Raw genomic sequence first — 17,360 nt, 5'->3', positions numbered from 1 at the left:
TTCCAGAGCAAAGACACAGCTCCTTCAAAAGTGGCTATAATATTTCTAGGTTCGCTGTTGAATCAGTGCAGTTATACAATATTGAACTCAGTATAAGCCCTGTAAGACATAAAATTGAATGAGTTTTTAACCCTCAAAAAAGATCTCCATTTCATTCTAAAATATACTGTTTCACTTTTTTTTGAGAGAAAGATGCAAGGCCTATTCCTTTCCTGGGAGAAGCACCTACTGAGGAAGAAAGGAGGTAAAGGACTACTAAGGGGTGCAGGGAGCAGACATTTGCACCTGGCTTGGTGATGCCACTGTGAGGGAGAGGGACAGTTCATTAAGGAGGAGATGGGGGAGAGCATTGGATGGCTTGAGGAGAGATGGGGCCTGTGCCAGAGCATACTTGTTCCTCTCATCACAACACCATGCCCAGTGCTGCTTATGCCAAGCAGGAGCTGTGTGGCCACAGACCTGTTGTATATTCTGATGTGTCATCATATCTATTTTACATTCATAAAAATGTAAATCATCATTTATTTTCTTTCCCCAATTAAGTCTCCTCAGAATGCATACTAGATTGTGCCCTGGAAATATTTTTCATTTTTAATAGATTTATATTGCATGGGACTTGAAATTTTGTAAAAGTTATTCAATAATTTAGAAATACACCTTAGAAGAGTCACAAAACACTTTGGTGACTGTTGTGCTCTGAGTAATTTAGTGATTACCTTTCGATTGGTTTACATTTCCAGGAAACACTCCTTTTGCTCTTGAGTGCTGGTAGACTTAAATATCCGTCATTTGTTTTCTCGATGCCCAGTGGAAACAAACTTGTACAACCTGGGCTTGGTCTCTAACACTTATATTTCACTTCACAATGACTAAGGCATCTGCTTTACTGACACTTTTAGAAAATAATTCTGAAAGTTCCAAAAATTTCTTGTACTTTGACTTTAGTTATCTTTTAAATATTACTGAATTTGCAAGGGAGGGTTACTTTAAGGGTCATGCATTTTGACTGGATCTTACTGAGTAAAATCTCTACATGAAAATGGGTGCTGCATTTCTCTTTCTCTGGGGTCTGCAGTCAGGGAGCCTGCTGCTGCCCTCCCTGCTTTTCCTAACCAGCTCTCATGTGTACCTTTTCAAACCTGCCAGTCAGCAGCCTCTGCTTCCCCACTGTTACTCCACTCGCTGGCTGAGTCTGCAGGACTGCCCCTCAGAGCCCCTGGTCTAGGCAGACAGCAGCACTCTGGCCTGCTGACCTGGGGAAGCTCCTCTCCTTAGGCCTCATGTCTGGTTGCTTCTTCCCAGGCTCCTTTGCTGCTTGCCATCTGAGTGGATATTCTCCAAGTTTCTTCCTTTCATCAGCTTCCTGTCTGTTGTGTGCTTTCCTTTGGTCACTCATTCACTGCTGCACATCCTCTTTCCCTTTGGCCTCCTGGGCTCCTTACACAGTTGGCCTCAGGGCCATGACTGTTCCCTCTGTCTGGAACATGCTTCCCCCTCTGGCATATTACCACAGGATTTTGCTAAATAACCCCATCTTAGCAGGACTTTATGAGATAGTATATGTTTGCTTTATTTCTCATGGCTCCTATCTAGAATGTAAATTCCTCCAAGTCATAGATTTTTTTTTTTCTTAACCCTGAGCTTTCAAAAGTAGTACTTAGTTCATAGAAAATACTCTGTACCTGTCGAGTGAATGAATGAATGAATGAATGAATTGCTGTTTGCATGGAAGTGCTGTGGCAATCAGGATGTCTGCCCAGCCTGCTGATTGGTGCTTACCCAATACCTCCCTTGGGTGGATTTGAGTCTCTTGACCTGGATGGTGAGCACAACCAGTGATGAGGCACTCTGAAATACTAATGCTCTCTCAGGATTCCAGAAATGAGGTCATGAGGTCATGTTTATGTTATTTTCACAACTTCATGTTATATTCTTTTTGTTTTGTTTTGTTTTGGTCTTTTTGAGACAGTATCTCTCTGTAGCCCCAGCTGGCCTGTCTATGAAGACTGGACTGGCCTTGATCTACCTGACTCTGCCTCCCAAGTGCTAGGATTAAAGGCATGTGCCACCACACCTGGCTCTATATTCTTATTTCTATAGAAGTGCTATCGTGATTAAGAATATCTTCTATGGACAAAACAAAGTAGTGGTTGAGGTAAATGGGCACTTTGTAAATAAAATATATAAAAACAAATACCTTCTAGTTTTTAAAAATATATCAACAAATTTTTAAAGGAATTGTCATTTTTGCTGGAAATACAGTTAATAGTCTCCCCATTTCTACCAAATTAAAAAAAAAACAAAACAAAAAACAATAGCACCTTCTTTTCCTGTGTTTTTTAGATATTCCCTTCTGTAGTGAGCACTTTAAGCAAGAAAGTCTTTCCTTGACTTCTGCCTGCATTCCATAAAGTAGTTTTGCCTTGTAGGTAAGTGTGTGGCTATGCTTTGACCCATTCTGAGCCAAAGGTATTGATTCTCTCTGAAAACCTATGTCATTATTATATTAAGACCCAAAGCCTGGGGTTTCAAGTATTTTGCTCTTGGGTACCCAACAAACAAACAAACAAATAAACCCTACCATGACCAAAATGCTATGGTAGATTTGCTTTTCCAAGACTTTTTATGTCTTGTCTGCATATGTGCTGGCCATTACCATTTGTTAAGTGGAATCATATTTATCAGCAACCTCCCGGGTATTCAGAAGCCTCCTTTATGTTCCTGGATCTGAAGACAACTTTAATAAGTTGTCTTAAAATGCATCCATGCACCCATACATTGTCTGTGACTGGGGACTGAGATGGTGGGTTAGATACTAGGAGTTGGTGGGAAGGAGGGGAATTCTTTGCTGATAGCCATCATGGGAATCCGAGTGGAGAGGACAGGGTCTGAACACCTGCCCAGGGACTGAGACAGACAGGAATTCCAAGCCCGCCAAGCCTGTAGACCTGGCCTCAAGGTGCTTTCCTACACAGTCAGCCACTCCTACACTTCTGGTCTCCACAAGCTGATGGAAAGCCCAGAAATCTTGTCTGGGTCTCCTCTAATACCTAAACTCATTTTCCCAAGGAAGAGCTGGGGAAGTGGATGAACAGTGGTCAAATGGGAAACAGATGATTTCTTCCTTGCTAGGACTGAGAGCCTAATATCAATTGAAGAGGTTGGAAAGGTTAGAAAACCAGGAGCTGTCTCTCCAGTTAACTCATGTCTCTGCTGTGAGAAAAAGAATGGGAAATACCAACCCCCATAAAACACAGTTGCAGCCTCTTAGAGCATTGCAGGTGAACATGGCTTCAATTTGATGGATAGCCTTCTTGCAGCCCCCTTTACAGTGTGCATATATAATGTACCAATGCTCATATAGTCCACTATGCATTTTATAATTATTATTATTATTACCTGCAGGATATTCATAGTGGATGTTATGATTTCTTCAAGAACCTTACTATCTTAACTCAGGCTACCAAATAAGATTCAGCTGAGCCAGGTGGAATTCTGCAATCTGCAGAGAGGGAAGAATTAAAGAAAAAGTGACTGGCACCCCTCAGTGCTATACCCTGAGATCTGTCACTCTTGTCATCATCTTATTTACCTTCTTATCCCAGACATAAGTTCTCATATGGAAGCTGGGGCTCCTGTTGACTGGAAGGAGCTTAGTGTCTTCCATCTATAACTTTGGTAGCTCTAGAATCGCACCTGGGCACAGGTGGATTTAATCTGGAATGCCTCCAATGGTCCTGGGTTTTCTCCTCTGCATTGTTCTGGGGGATTCAGCCATCCCAGTATGAGGGGTTTCCTGAGACAAGACTTTGATCATTAAGCCTGGAAAAGCTGGTGCAAACCATGGCATATCAGTCTCCCTTGTGATCCTACCATGTTTGCTTTCATGCTTGCCTACATGTTTGTACTCAACGGGTAGCTGCTAGATGCCCTTGGATTTGTATCCCTAGAGGTCAAGAAAGAACTGGGGGACTGAGGACCTGGGTGAAACCTCACCTTGCCCACTCCCTGACCTTGCAGATCTGGTCACTTTTGTTTGTGCACTTTGGTATTCCAGATGCCACATAAGAATAACAGCAAACCAATAGAGATGCTGAAATGGTGTCAAGACAGAGGAAAGGGAGGTTCCTGGTCCAGCACAGACAAAGGAGAATAGAAGTCCTCTCCTTGCTGACTGTCTAAGGATGGCAATCAGTAACTTTCCTGGGCCTAAGTGACTGTGGAGCTTTACCAGTGTTGCTTAGATAAAGCCAACATTTGGAATGTTAGAAAGGATTCAGTCACATGACTCATCCATACATTGTCAGCTGGTCTGTGGGCACCAGATCTTAGCCCTACGTCTGGCTAATTCTGATAGTATCAGGAAAATGTGTGAAAATTACTTGAGCTCTTTTTATAGCAGGTTTGCATATTCAAACATTTTTAAAGTGTTGTATGGAAAAAGTATCATTTTTCTCTTATCCTTGTTCAAATGCTTTTACCTATCAACTTATTATTGCCTTTAAAGTTCATTATATCTTTGTTTGTTCCTACGGTGGGACATTACAGATAAGCAACCTTATGAATACATATATATTACTGTCACTAACATCTTTTGTTCACTGTTCTCAATGGTATATTTAAGATTACATTATTTTTTGAGTACATACTGGGTATTTGAAGTGGCCCCTTGTTTGTAGAAACTAAAATGAAAATGAAGACATGAAATTAAATGATCTTGTTATATTCTTTTTGTCAAACCTTTTCAGTTTAATTATTCTAAAACATGAAACCTCCTAAGCATGTATATCTAAATCATTTTTAAAGACGTTTCTGTGATGTTTTCATGCAGTTGCAATTTCAGGAACTTAAAAGGTCCCTTTGTTTTAGTTTCTTGCTATCTTAATCAAACTGAAGGAACTGATAAAGTCAGTTTCTCCTTGAAAAGTTTCTTTTCCAAACTTCTCTGGGGTAGATTTTTTTCTGTTTCATACTGTGGCTGCTGGAGGCAAGACATGGCTGGGAGCAAAAGCAGCCCCTGCACACTTCTCTGTGTTAAATGATCCCAACCAAAACTACTGCTAGTTTTCCCCAAACACCTTTTTTTCCCAGTTCGATATTGCCTCCATAAAGAGCGGCTTGTTCCTTGCCCATGACTCATCTTCCTTTCACACAGGCACCTCTGGCTTTTGCCTCTTCCTAGACCATCTCTTTGCCAAGACCATGACTCAGAGCTCAGGTTCCCTGGCGCCGTCAGGTGGGGCTCCTCCACAGCCTCTCAGCTGACCTTGAACAAGGTCTCCTCGGGAGCCAGGGCAAGTCGGCCACTGTAATAAGACCCGCAGTGCTCTCAGACCAGCCAGAGCATTATAGTAAAAAGGGAGAGGATGGAATATTCTCTTGGAAAAGCAGTTAGACTATAAGTTTTATTCTCCTTAGCCATAAAAATGATACAGGTTTTAAGAGAAGATAGATGGGGGGGGGTCTAACATACATTTGAGGATCTAACATACATTTATTATGAAGTTCAAGAACTATTATAATTGTTAACATTTAAAATGCTTTTTAAATCAAGTAAAAGATAAATTTTGTTGCCTTATGTACACAATTGTTAATTATGCAGAGTTATTGCCATAGAGATGGATCATGATTAGTATTGGGGTCATGGAAGTCACTCAGTTGTTTACAAGGATTGGCAGAGAGGAAGGCCAGGCTGCAGTTGAGCCCACAAAGTGGAAATGAACACTGAGCTGGAGATGATGAATGCTCCATCTGCAGCCTACCCATGTCCTATAGAAAATTATTAGAACTTTCATATGTAAATGAAGATGAGACTCTGTCAGCTTTCCAGCACTGTAACAAGATACCTGAAGTAATTAATTTATAGAGAAAAGATTTATTTTTGGCTCACAGTTTTAGAGGTTCCCACTCATGATTGGCAGAGCCATTACTCTTAAGTTAGAGTGCCAGATAACAGTAAAGCAGAGCATATGGCATAGCAATATGCTCCCTTTATGGCTGAGACACAAAGTGAAAGGAGAAGAGATTGGCTCCCTTTAGTTCTGTACGAGGATATATTCACAATGACCTAACTTCCACTAAAGGTTCTATCACTGCCCCAGTAACACTACCCTGGGAATTAGGCCTTTGGGGAATATCAAATATTCACACTGTAGCAGGAATCAAAGAGGTTAAATCTCTAAACTAGAGGGCAACCATGTGATTAAACAAGTCTACCCAAGGTTCTTATGTCAAACTTCTCCTAACCTTGAACACCAGTAGGTTTCTTTACAGTGAAAGAATAATAGATGCAATTGAAAAGTTGGCTGTGGGAACTTTGGGGGCAATGGAGAAGATAGATTTGGAAGATTACAAAGAAATGTGTTGTCTAGTTTGATATTAGAATGACTCCATAGAAACTGAAAAGATTTGATAAGGAAGAGACTTGTAAGGGCATACCTTTTAGAGAGAGGAGGACAGGTATGGTGGAACAGTAGTCCAAGAGAAAACTAGCACTTACAGACCTTCCCATTTTTTTTCAATCTCTGAAGTGTCTACTGCCATTTCCAGGTATAGACTGAAAGAGTCTTCATGTGTTCTGAGAAGTTCAGGAAGACACAGGTAAGAGGCTCCATGTTGGAATACCCTCCCCATGCTGACCTCTCCTTTAATGGGGGCAAAACACTCATACATAAAATAAAATTTAAAAAATTCAAAGAGAAAATCAAAAACAAAGGGAAAAGTTTATGTTGTTTTAGGATGGTTGTCCATTGGACATCATGGTATAGACAGTAGGACTATAATTTAGTATAATGTATCATCCAAGAATTTGACACATTAATATTTTAGCTGCTCTTGCCATGGCGGGGTGCGGGGGTGGGGGTGGCTGTGAGATGATGGTGTACTCATTTGTCTGTGTCACCATCTTGCTATTGATATGCATCTTATAACATTGTGTTTTGTACTGTAAGAACATACAAACTTAATTTTAAGAAATTGTAGAACTTGAACTTAAACTTCAGTCAAGTGAAGGAGTACTCAGCATACAATTATATATTAAAAGGGTATTTGAAAGGTTGGAGGACCACTTGTCTAATATATTCAAGGCTCTGGGTTTCAGACTCATCACTGGAAGGGGGAGGGTCTTTGAATTTCAGCTGCATTCAAATTTTAGTTTTGTTTCAGAATTCAGCTCACCTGCAGTTGTGGTTTAGTTCCAAATAGCTGTTTGCTAAGGATGCAGAGGTCTCCACATAGAGTTGTCTGTGATTGGCCCCAAGTTCTAGGATTGCCTTCTAATTGTGATTGGGGGCGGGGAACCATCTCCAAAGCAGGTGAGAGCTGAGAGAGAGATTCTCTCTACTGCCTGTTCCGCTGTTACTTTAGCTTTAGGTGTACTGGTTCCATTGCAGATGTATCACTTAGGGCTGGGTGTCTCTCTCCCTCTTTCTGTTTGACCAGTTGTAGAATTCTGTAATTGTCTCCATCTATTGCAAAAAGAACCTTCTTTGATAGTGGTAAGAGGTATATTTGTCTGTAAATATAAGGATACATATTATGTTTGTCATGGGACATAGGTTTTTCCTCTATAATCTATGACCTCTTCAGCTGTGTGTATTTGACTTTGTTTACAGTACATGCAACAGAGGGTGATTAACACAAAGCCACAACTGGCCAAAATGTAGACTAAGAGACTGCAGAGTGCATGTCCCTGGATAGGGCTCCTATGTTAAACCTCTGCCACTCAGGGCTCAGGGATCATTGTGGAAAGTGGGGTGGAAAGAGCATAAGAGCCAGGGATGACCACAAGGAAACAGAGTTTTCCAGGTGGCTAGGAATTTGTTCATATGGACTTCTCAGCAATGGTGACAATATGCACAAAACCCCTGCAAATTCAAACCAGACAAAAACCCAGCGTAGAATTGGGAGGATGGGTAAGAAGCCCCAGCCTTAGCAGAGGAACTTTTGGCAGCTGATCACTCACTGCTGAGTGAGGGAAAGTTGCTTTTCTTTAAGGAAGTGACACTAGATAGGCTGCTCAGACTCGGTAGTGGGTGAGCTCACACCATGGGACATCTGAGGACACAACTTGACTCAATAGGCCTTAACATATATGACAGAATGCATGAATCCAGTGGGGGAGGGTATAATAAGGGAGTGCAGATAGGGGAGAGGGTATAAATATGATGAAGATGTATTATATCAGATACACAAAAATTAATAAAAATACATATCGTAAAAAAAAAAGCCCAGTGGCAGCGATTGAAGCAGGGCGGAAAAAGTAGGACTTTTAAAAATTATTTTGTTATTCTTATTCAACAATTAACACCATTTTGTTTTTTTGAGGTTTGTTGTCATTATATTGTTTTGTTTTATAAACAGGGTCTCTCTATGTAGCCCTGGATAGTCTAGAACTCACTCTGTAGACCCAGCTAGCCTGGAACTCACAGCCACCTATCTCTTGCCTCCTGAGTTTTGAGATTAGACGTGTGTGCTACCATGCCTGGTCCTAATGCTATATTTTTTTAAGAAAAACAAATAATTTTTTATTTGGGATGAGGGGTCATAGCCCTCCACATAATCAGTAAGATGCTTGGAAAGCAGCATACCTATGTATGCTTTGACCATCATGATGTGTGAGAATGAGAAAGATGCATGTTTTTTACTCAGGACCAAAAGACTTCACACTCGAGCTTATAGAATGAGAAATTCTCCAAGGAACATCTGTGGCACATTTTTCTATAAAGCATTTGAAGGCTGTGTTCTTGTCTGCCCTTCCAGTGGCCCTGTCTCTTATGCAGTCTGCTGCTGTTTGATTTTCATCAACAGTTTATCTGGGCTGCAGTCCTTGGGCACTGGCCACTGGCAACTGGCATGCAGCATCGCCCGTTCTGCAGTGTTCCTCATTTGTATGCAGTGGTCATTTTCATCATGGGATCATCAGCCCTTTTATGGAAGTGCACGGGAGTGTCAGATCAAAGTGTACTGCCTCATTTAGAGCCTTTGAGAGAAACTCTTATTTTTAGCAGCCTTTAGTTACTAAGCATTTGATTAAGAGGTGGTAAGTATATAGAGAAAAATTATTTGAGCATGTCAATTTAAATCTCCCATTAAGAAACAAGAATTTGAGAGATCACTTGAAGACATTTTATGCCAAATCTGCAGCATTTTAGGATTTCTCATTTACTTTCATAATGATACTTAACTTCATGCATGTTTGCAGTGTTTAATTTAAATACAACTGTGTTTCAGAGAATTTTGTGATTATTAGACATTTGCATCTAATTGGCAATCTTATTTTTAAGACTACCGAAACCTGACTTTGAAGTGCTGACTGGAGTGTTTGTCTGTTTTAGACTAATAAGCACCTCTTTATTGGCACTTGGCCTCATAAATCGGTAGGACTGCTGTGCACTTCTTGAGAAATCCCATCGAGAGTGCCACACTTGTTTTAAACTTCTATAACATGGCCGGAGTGTGTGAGATACTTCATGATTGCCACCTTTGCTTTTTTAGGACGGGGTTCCTTAAGAGCACTTGTGAGTACTGGTGTGTCTCCACATACAGAGGATGGAGTGTTAATAGTGTTCCATGTGGCACTGACCTGTAGGACACCACACTAACAGGTGATTGTGCAGTGAGAATTTTGATTCACCTTCACTAGCACTTCCCAGGTGCTGGTCATGGCAGACAGCTGATCATGTGGCACTGACCTGTAGGACACCACACTAACAGGTGATTGTGCAGTGAGAATTTTGATTCACCTTCACTAGCACTTCCCAGGTGCTGGTCATGGCAGACAGCTGATCATGTGGCACTGACCTGTAGGACACCACACTAACAGGTGATTGTGCAGTGAGAATTTTGATTCACCTTCACTAGCACTTCCCAGGTGCTGGTCATGGCAGACAGCTGATCATGTGCATCCTCTTGCTTAATTCTGACAGTGGCAAAATTCACAACTGGAGCTCACCTTATCTGTTTGTCAATCTGTCCCGCTTAGTCACCTTACAAAGGAGCAAAAGAGTAAAGATGTCAGATATCAGGGAGTTCACAAATTCTAGAAGTAAACATTTTCTTGATTTAGAACCTATGTTGTTTAGTTGGATTAGATTACATGAAGGATTTTTCTGGACAAAACAACTTGCTACATATACCTACTGCTATAGTTTGGTTGTTAAATGTCTCCCAAGGGACCGTGTGTTGAAGGTTTGCTCCCCAGCCCTTGATGCTACCTGGTAGTGCTGATGGAACATTTGGGAGATGGAACCCAGTGTCAAGGAACTAAGCCATTGTGGACGTGCCCTATACATAGGACCTCTTCTTCCTCTTTGTTTCCTAGTAAGCATAAAATGAACAGCTTCCCTGCCACACATTCCACTATGATATATTATGCCATGACAGACCCAGAATATTGTGGTAATGGTCCATAAACTGAAAATTATCCCAAATATACCTTTCCTTCTTTAAATTCTATGTCTCTGCTATTTTGTCACAGAAGCAAAAAGCTAATATTCAAATCAAGAGTTCCACTTTGGGTATGTTTATTATATATTGTGCCCAGAGAGACCAGTCCTCCATAGAAAGGTTACCTAGATTTCTGGGGCTCAGATTACTTGGCTTTGCTCCCAGATCTCTGGGTTGAAACTGCCTGTACAGCAGCTGTTGGAGCGATGTGCTTTTTTCATAGGCTTGTACATTTTACAGAGCACTTTCACTTCAACAGCCTTGAGTGGTGAGGTGGGGAGAACCGTCATCTCAGCTATGTAGATAAGGCAGCAGAAGCCTCAGGGAAAGGTGTCCTCTCACGCTACATGGCTCATAACGGAAAAGCTAACCTATAAGTCCATCCATCTTCCCGTAAACCAGAGTTCCAAAACCAGACATCTAGGACAAGAGCATCGCCTGCTCATCAGTAGAATGTATGAATTAAATGCCACCAGTGACTTTTAGGTCCTGTTGCCTGAAATATTAGAGATACCAAAGCTGCCAGTCAGATTCAGGGCTCCTTCAGCCCAAACCTTTCTACATCTATTTTATATGTGGATGTTTCATATCATCTACATTTTAAGAAATTTTCTACAGTTAAAAGGTACTTTGAAGATCACTGAACACCAAGTATTACATTATAAGCTTGTTAGGAGCCAGTGCTCACTTAAAAAATCAATAAAATTAATGTAAACAGGAGTCTGTTACTAATGGCAGAATATGATTTGGCTTGTAAAAGTAACTTGCAGCTTTCTGAAACTGCAGCTTTTGGCTAAGAACAGGAGACTGCCAGAAATAATATTCCCTAATTTCTTATAATCAGTCCCCAGTACCTAAAAACACTTGGTTGGCTTATGAGGGAAAGCAGAATTTCACAATTAATTTTAGAGAATGATCACAGTTTAGTTTCTCCATTAAATCTCACGGCATGTGTGTGTATATTTAGTGACTCTGTGTAAGACAACAAATCGTCTCTCTTCCCCATCACTCCTTAGCTGTCGACATTATTTGAGTGATTTGATGAACTCCTTAGTGTCGACATTATTTGAGCGATTTGATGTATAAAGTCATATATCTAGTTTATAACTCCTGCAATAAAATAATGTTTCTAGATGGGATTCTCCATCTTTCATAGTGAAATTCTGAATTCCTCTTTCTTAAAGACTTGAGTGTGAGGATCATGTTTGTTTCTGACTATAGGATGTCATGAATATGAATGTATAATTTAATAAACCAAGTTATAGTTCTCTCATTTCTCAAACTTTAAAACAGTTTAGGGTTCTTGGTTATGGTGTGCACTACAATTTGTGTGGAACGTGCAGGGAAACTGAACGTCACCTCAGAACAGTGCCTTCATTCTTGGTCAGCAGCATGCTGTAGAGGGAGAGGATCAGGGTAAAGGCAAAGTGATATTTTGTCCAAAAACCATCAAGGATGATGGCTTCTGTCTGATTCTGGCCTTTGGATCAGAGGGCTTGCAAGTTGAATACTTGTATATCAGCTCACTGCCTTATAAACATGATCCCTTATAAATCGGTGACATTTTTGCTGTTACAATAGTTTTTATATTTTCATGTACACAAATACATCCTTTAACAGGAGGAAAGACTAGGGCCATGAATACTTCTTTAGCAGTGGTAAAACTGCAGTATAGCTGGGAAGTTTTAGGATGGCAATCAAATGGTCCAACAAAGGATGGGAGAATCTGTAATGGAAACCGTCATAGCTGAGTGCTTTTATTTCACTTCTGCTGTGGGGTCTTATTACTGCCCACCACAGGCACCTCTTTGCATCATCCAAATGAGTCTGTGGATGATAGTCCAAAAGGATCATAAAGCATTTAGTCACTTGAAGGTCATCTGTGGATAGGCTGTAACTTCTACAGCACTGAGGAAATCGGGGCTCTTTCTCAACCTTGTCATTTACAGGAGAGTCTCTAGGTAGGTAGTCGGTAAGTGCTATGGCTGCTTTCTTCCACTGTTATCATTAGTATCTTCAGTTCACACCAGTTTAGTCTTACAGCTGAATTTACTTGTGAAGGCTCAGGTCTTGTTGATTTGCTCCCCACAAAAAGATTTCAGTAGAATCTGAGCTCAAAGGCATTGCCTTCTACTAAACATCTAAAGTGTTTTTCTTTCTCATGTCACATTTTCCTAATAGAAGCCATAATTTTACTTAAGTATTCAATTGGCTGTGGTCAATAGATTATGACCAAAAATAAGTTCAAAATCATGACAATTTGAAGAAGACACTCATATGACTTCATAATGATATGAGGCAGAAGAAACCAAATAGAGATTCTGAGTTATGCATTGTGAAAGTTCACATAATACTTACATACTTTAGATTACAAGGTAACTCATAGAAGAAACCAAATATTTCAAATATTTAAGAAACCAAATAGAGATTCTGAGTCGTTCATTGTGAAAGTTCACATAATACTTGCATACTTTAGATTACAAGGTAATTCATAGAAGAAACTATTTCTGGGACCAGAGGTATATCAGTGCTAGTGCTTGCCTAGTATGCTGTAAGGGCTTTGGTTTGATCCCAATCCCCAGAGAAAGACAGAGATAGAGACATAATTTTTGTCATTATGACATTGCTTAGAAAAGTGCACTCTGTCTAGTGTAGTTTCCCTTCTCACACCGCAGCAGCAGATCTTTAGTTAGCTGCCTTTATTCTAAGTAAAGCCTAAAGTGTCTACACTCTTAAGAAAATTATTTTGAGCACGTCAATGATTCCCTCTCATTGTTTATGAAGATAGACTAGAGTTTTCCCACAAAGCCTAGTAGGGGATACTGTCTGATCATTACTTTAATAATACTAGCAAACCCCAGCAGTAGTTACAACAGCCAGTGTTGGTTAGTTGTTGTCTGTGCACTTTGCCCGCTTCTTAAGCATCCCCCAGATGTTCTCACTTAATCCTCACTGTGTCATCTCAAGATAGATGAGGAAACTGAAGCCCATGTCGGCCCCTGAGATGCCCCTTTTGCCCAGGTAGTAGGGCTTTGGAGGCATAACTTCCCTTCTTTAATTTATGGCTTTCTGATCATGCTCTTTATTTATTTCATCACAGTTAGGCCATATGTCAATTCTCTAAAAGATGACTCGTAAGCCAAGGATAGTTCATGCCTATTTTTCTAGTAGGAGCTGTGTTTGAAGCACAGCAGAATCAACACCTTTCCCTTAAAGAAATATGCCCAATAAATATTCTCTCCATCCTATTTCAAGATCCATAGGATCCTCTGCCTTTGTTTCCAGACTTCAGGGGAGGAGTGGGTATCATCTCCCTCACCTAAGTGGAGTGATGTATATGCCTGTTATCACTGGCACTGGTCTCCACTCACTCATCTTTAGTGTGCAGGGAGCTCCTGCAGGATGTGATCACTCCTGCAGCACACAGGGTATTGCAAAGGTCCAGCTCCTTCTCTGCCAAGATTCAGCATTACAAATTTGTAATGAAGTCGACTGTAATTCATAGCCAAGTGAAATCTGGGTGTCACTTTAGCACCAGCATGCCCTGAAGGGAACACTCCTGATTTCCTAATAGTCTTTGGCACATCGAAGAACAGGGAAAATTTAAGCTTAGATAATTTTACAGCTTTAATGCCAAATTCCTCTATTCAATATTCTTATAAAAATGAAAACCTACCCAAAATCATCATTGGTACTGACCCTGGAAATCCACATGTGGGCATCTCTTCTCCCCCTGTGTGGTCTCTGGGATACAAGAAATGTGGGAACTGATCTTTCTACCTCAAAGCAGCCTGTTGCTGTGGAGACAGCTTACTAGTTTCTAAACCCTTCTGTCTAGTTCCTGGAATGTTAACTCTATACTAGTTTTAAAGAAACAAAACTCGGTCTAAAATCAGTATCTAGGGAACATCACTCTAATATATTTCCCAAGTCACAGTGGCAGGCTTGGGGCGAGAGTATCTGAAGGACTAAAATTTCATTGAGTCACACTGTACTCTTTGTGTATCATTTTTTCTTTAAATCCCAACATCCTCATGGAGATATGCTGTGTTTACCACACCTGTGTCCATGTGGAACAGGAGGCTGAACTTCCCTTCCCCCATGGAGAGTAGATGTTTGCATGCTCTATTTCTAGTTCAGCTCATTTCTTAACTGAAAACTGGGAGTGATAGCTCAGGAGATATACAGAAATATTCAGTGTTAAACAGTAATAAATTGTGATGCCCTTAAACATTTAAATGTAGTTTTTAAAAAATTATACTAATACAGATTTAAATTTTTAAATACTGAATTAACTGTGACACTTAAACATATCTTTGAACCTGAGGAGAACAAGTTTATTTATTCAGTCTGTTGGGTTCTTGCTTAATACATAATTCAGTTCGGATCATCTGTCCCTTCTGGGAGTATTCAGTGTTCTCATTTACCACATTAATTGGCAGACACTTGTTTTATTTAATATACACATTGTTAAGATTAATGTCTTGATGGCACTCTACTACACTGCCACTTAGTTGTGGTGGATTGGCATTGTCAGCCATCAGGCAACCATGATTGTAAATAGCAGAGCACATCTTGTTCTTCGGCATTGTTTGTACCTGTTAGTGCCTGTTTCCTTGAAGCTGCAGATCTGTGCTGGAACCAGAAGGCAGTTCTCACAATTAGTTGAACTTAGGAAGCACGGAGATACTTATGCAGTTTGTTCAATGCATGTGATGTATAGAGGGTAGCATGCATTTCTGTAGCATGCATTTCCATAGCAAACACCCTAGGCTGCTCCAAAACCAATCAATACTGATTTTTAAAAATTCCCTAGATAATAAACTTTTACCTCTTTCCAGGAGCTATGAAGGTTCAAAACTGGATTATAATAGTTTTACATCTCTATCACTTCCTGTTTGTAAACCTGTCATTCCATACAGTGCTTGTGAAGGTGAACAGGGATTCAAGTGATGCTCTGGTCCTTTAAAATCCATCACTGGCTTCCCTACTTTAGACAGCATCTTGTCTTCCTACTGTACCATTCCTTTTGTATCTGTCTTTGAATCTCTGTTTGTTCTCATTCTCTCTCTCTCTCTCTCTCTCTCTCTCTCTCTCTCTCTCTCTCTCTCTCTCCACTTTGTTCATTGTACTCTAATTGTCCACTTGCAGTGAGACCACAGTCGATAGAAGCTGAAACTATCTTTTCTTTGACTGACTTCTCCAGTCCTGAACTGGGTTTCCACAATATATACTTGCTAAGTAAATGACTCAAAGACCAAGAGGAGGCTTTTTTTTCTGAGTGTTCACTTTGTGTGTGTGTGTGTGTATAAACTTTACAATTTTTCATAAATTTTTTATTGAATTTTTGTATTTCATACAGAACATCTTAATCAGTCTTAATCACCTTTATGTCCCTTTCCTCATTGGCACCCTCCCATAGCCCCCCACTGGAATCCAGCTTGCTGCTGTTGGTGGTGGATATTCCACACCCTGGTTTCTCCAGTATCCTGATGTCTCCACTCCAACTAAGGTATCCTTACCAATGGCCTCTTTTGTCCTCACATGGTCCCAACTTCAGTTTCTCTTTATGACATCTTCAATCCTGGGGTCTTTACTGTATCTGAGACTGAATCTTCACCAGTAGTCTCTACTGGCCTCTCACAGTACCAAGCCTTAGCAGCTCTCCATGACCCACACCTTCATGCCTTCAAAACCAGTACCCTGTGGGAACTTACACGTTGCCAAATTCAACTAGCAGCTTGAAATACAGCTTTGGCCCCCCCTGGACCATGACCTCTGTGTGCTGATCCTGAGGAAATAATTTCCCAGAAAATTTCACCTCAGTAATGCTGACTGCTAATTAATCTCAACTGATATTTCAGCCCCAGCTGACCAGCATAGATTGCCCCAGTAAAACAAAGGTTTTGCTTCAATAGTGTTGGTCTCTTGTTAATTACAGAGATTATTTAACCCCAACTGACCAGAAAACACAGATTCTTAGACCAAACTATCACATGAATGGCCCTGATAGAGACTTAAAGGGACTCTCAAAGTCCCTCTGATATGTCACAGGGCAGGCCTCTGCCATCTGCATTTCTCTCACATCTTCTTCCAAGTTCCCATAACAGCTCATTAAGCTCTAAGCACTCAATGACTTTTCCAGCCCACAGCTCCAAAATTCTCTACCTTCTTCCCACAAAATAGTCCAAGTCAGGTACAGCACAGCACTGCCCTTACCAACTTCAGCAGTACCCCACTCTGTTACCAGTTTCTGTTCTAGTTTATTTTCTGTTGTTTTGATAGCACCATGACCAAAAACAACTTGGGGTTTAAAGAATTTATTTGACTTACAGGTTACACTCCATCATCGAGGGAAGCAAGCCAGCCAGGGAGCAGTGCTCCTCTGTGGTCTCTGCTCCACTTTGTGCCTACAGGTTCCTGCCTTGATTCCTTCAGTGATAGCCTGTAACCTGTACACCATATACACCTGTCCTCCCAAAATTAGTCTTGCTCATCCTGTTTATCATGGCAACAGAAAGTAAATTAGAATAGGGAATGTGACAATTTATATGATTTTTGCCATGTTTCTAAATTTCTTTGAGTTCCATCTTACCTAAGATTGAAGAACAAGTTCTGTACCTGCATTTTATCTCAGCCGTACCACCTAATAACCTTTTAGGCAAGCTAGGTATTTCTAATATGCCTCAGTTTCCTCAGGATTATATAGTCAAATGAGAAAATAGATTAAAAAGTATCTGATACCTACTATTATTTCTTACCTATTTTTATTGCATTTAAAAAAATAAACTATTTTTCATATTTTTTTCTACATTCAGATGCCCGTTTCAACTCCAAATGTTTACATAAAGCTTGGGAATATGGTTGTTTTTATTTCAATGCAAATAAAATCATGATACTCTATTGTAGACTAT

The 17,360-nt window shown here is 40.4% G+C and overlaps 1 protein-coding gene across 4 annotated transcripts in view; it reads left to right on the top strand.

Annotated features, from left to right (window-relative positions):
- Positions 1 to 17,360, top strand: part of Fam110b (family with sequence similarity 110 member B) — a 160,868-nt gene that overhangs the window by 92,022 nt on the left and 51,486 nt on the right. Inside the window, exon 3 of one of the 4 annotated variants that reach the window (XM_029562381.1) lies at positions 6,550 to 6,600. The exons of the other annotated variants lie outside the window; for them this stretch is intronic. The gene's annotated coding sequence lies outside the window, so the exon portion shown is untranslated. The remainder of the gene's footprint in view (positions 1 to 6,549; positions 6,601 to 17,360) is intronic. 4 annotated transcript variants of the gene reach the window in all.

Source organism: Nannospalax galili, unplaced genomic scaffold, assembly GCF_000622305.1.
Source record: "Nannospalax galili isolate Female #2095 unplaced genomic scaffold, S.galili_v1.0 scaffold1095, whole genome shotgun sequence".
NCBI classification, from domain to species: Eukaryota; Metazoa; Chordata; class Mammalia; order Rodentia; family Spalacidae; genus Nannospalax; species Nannospalax galili.
Note: the sequence above shows the minus strand (reverse complement) of the source record. Positions and strands in the feature narration are given on the sequence as shown.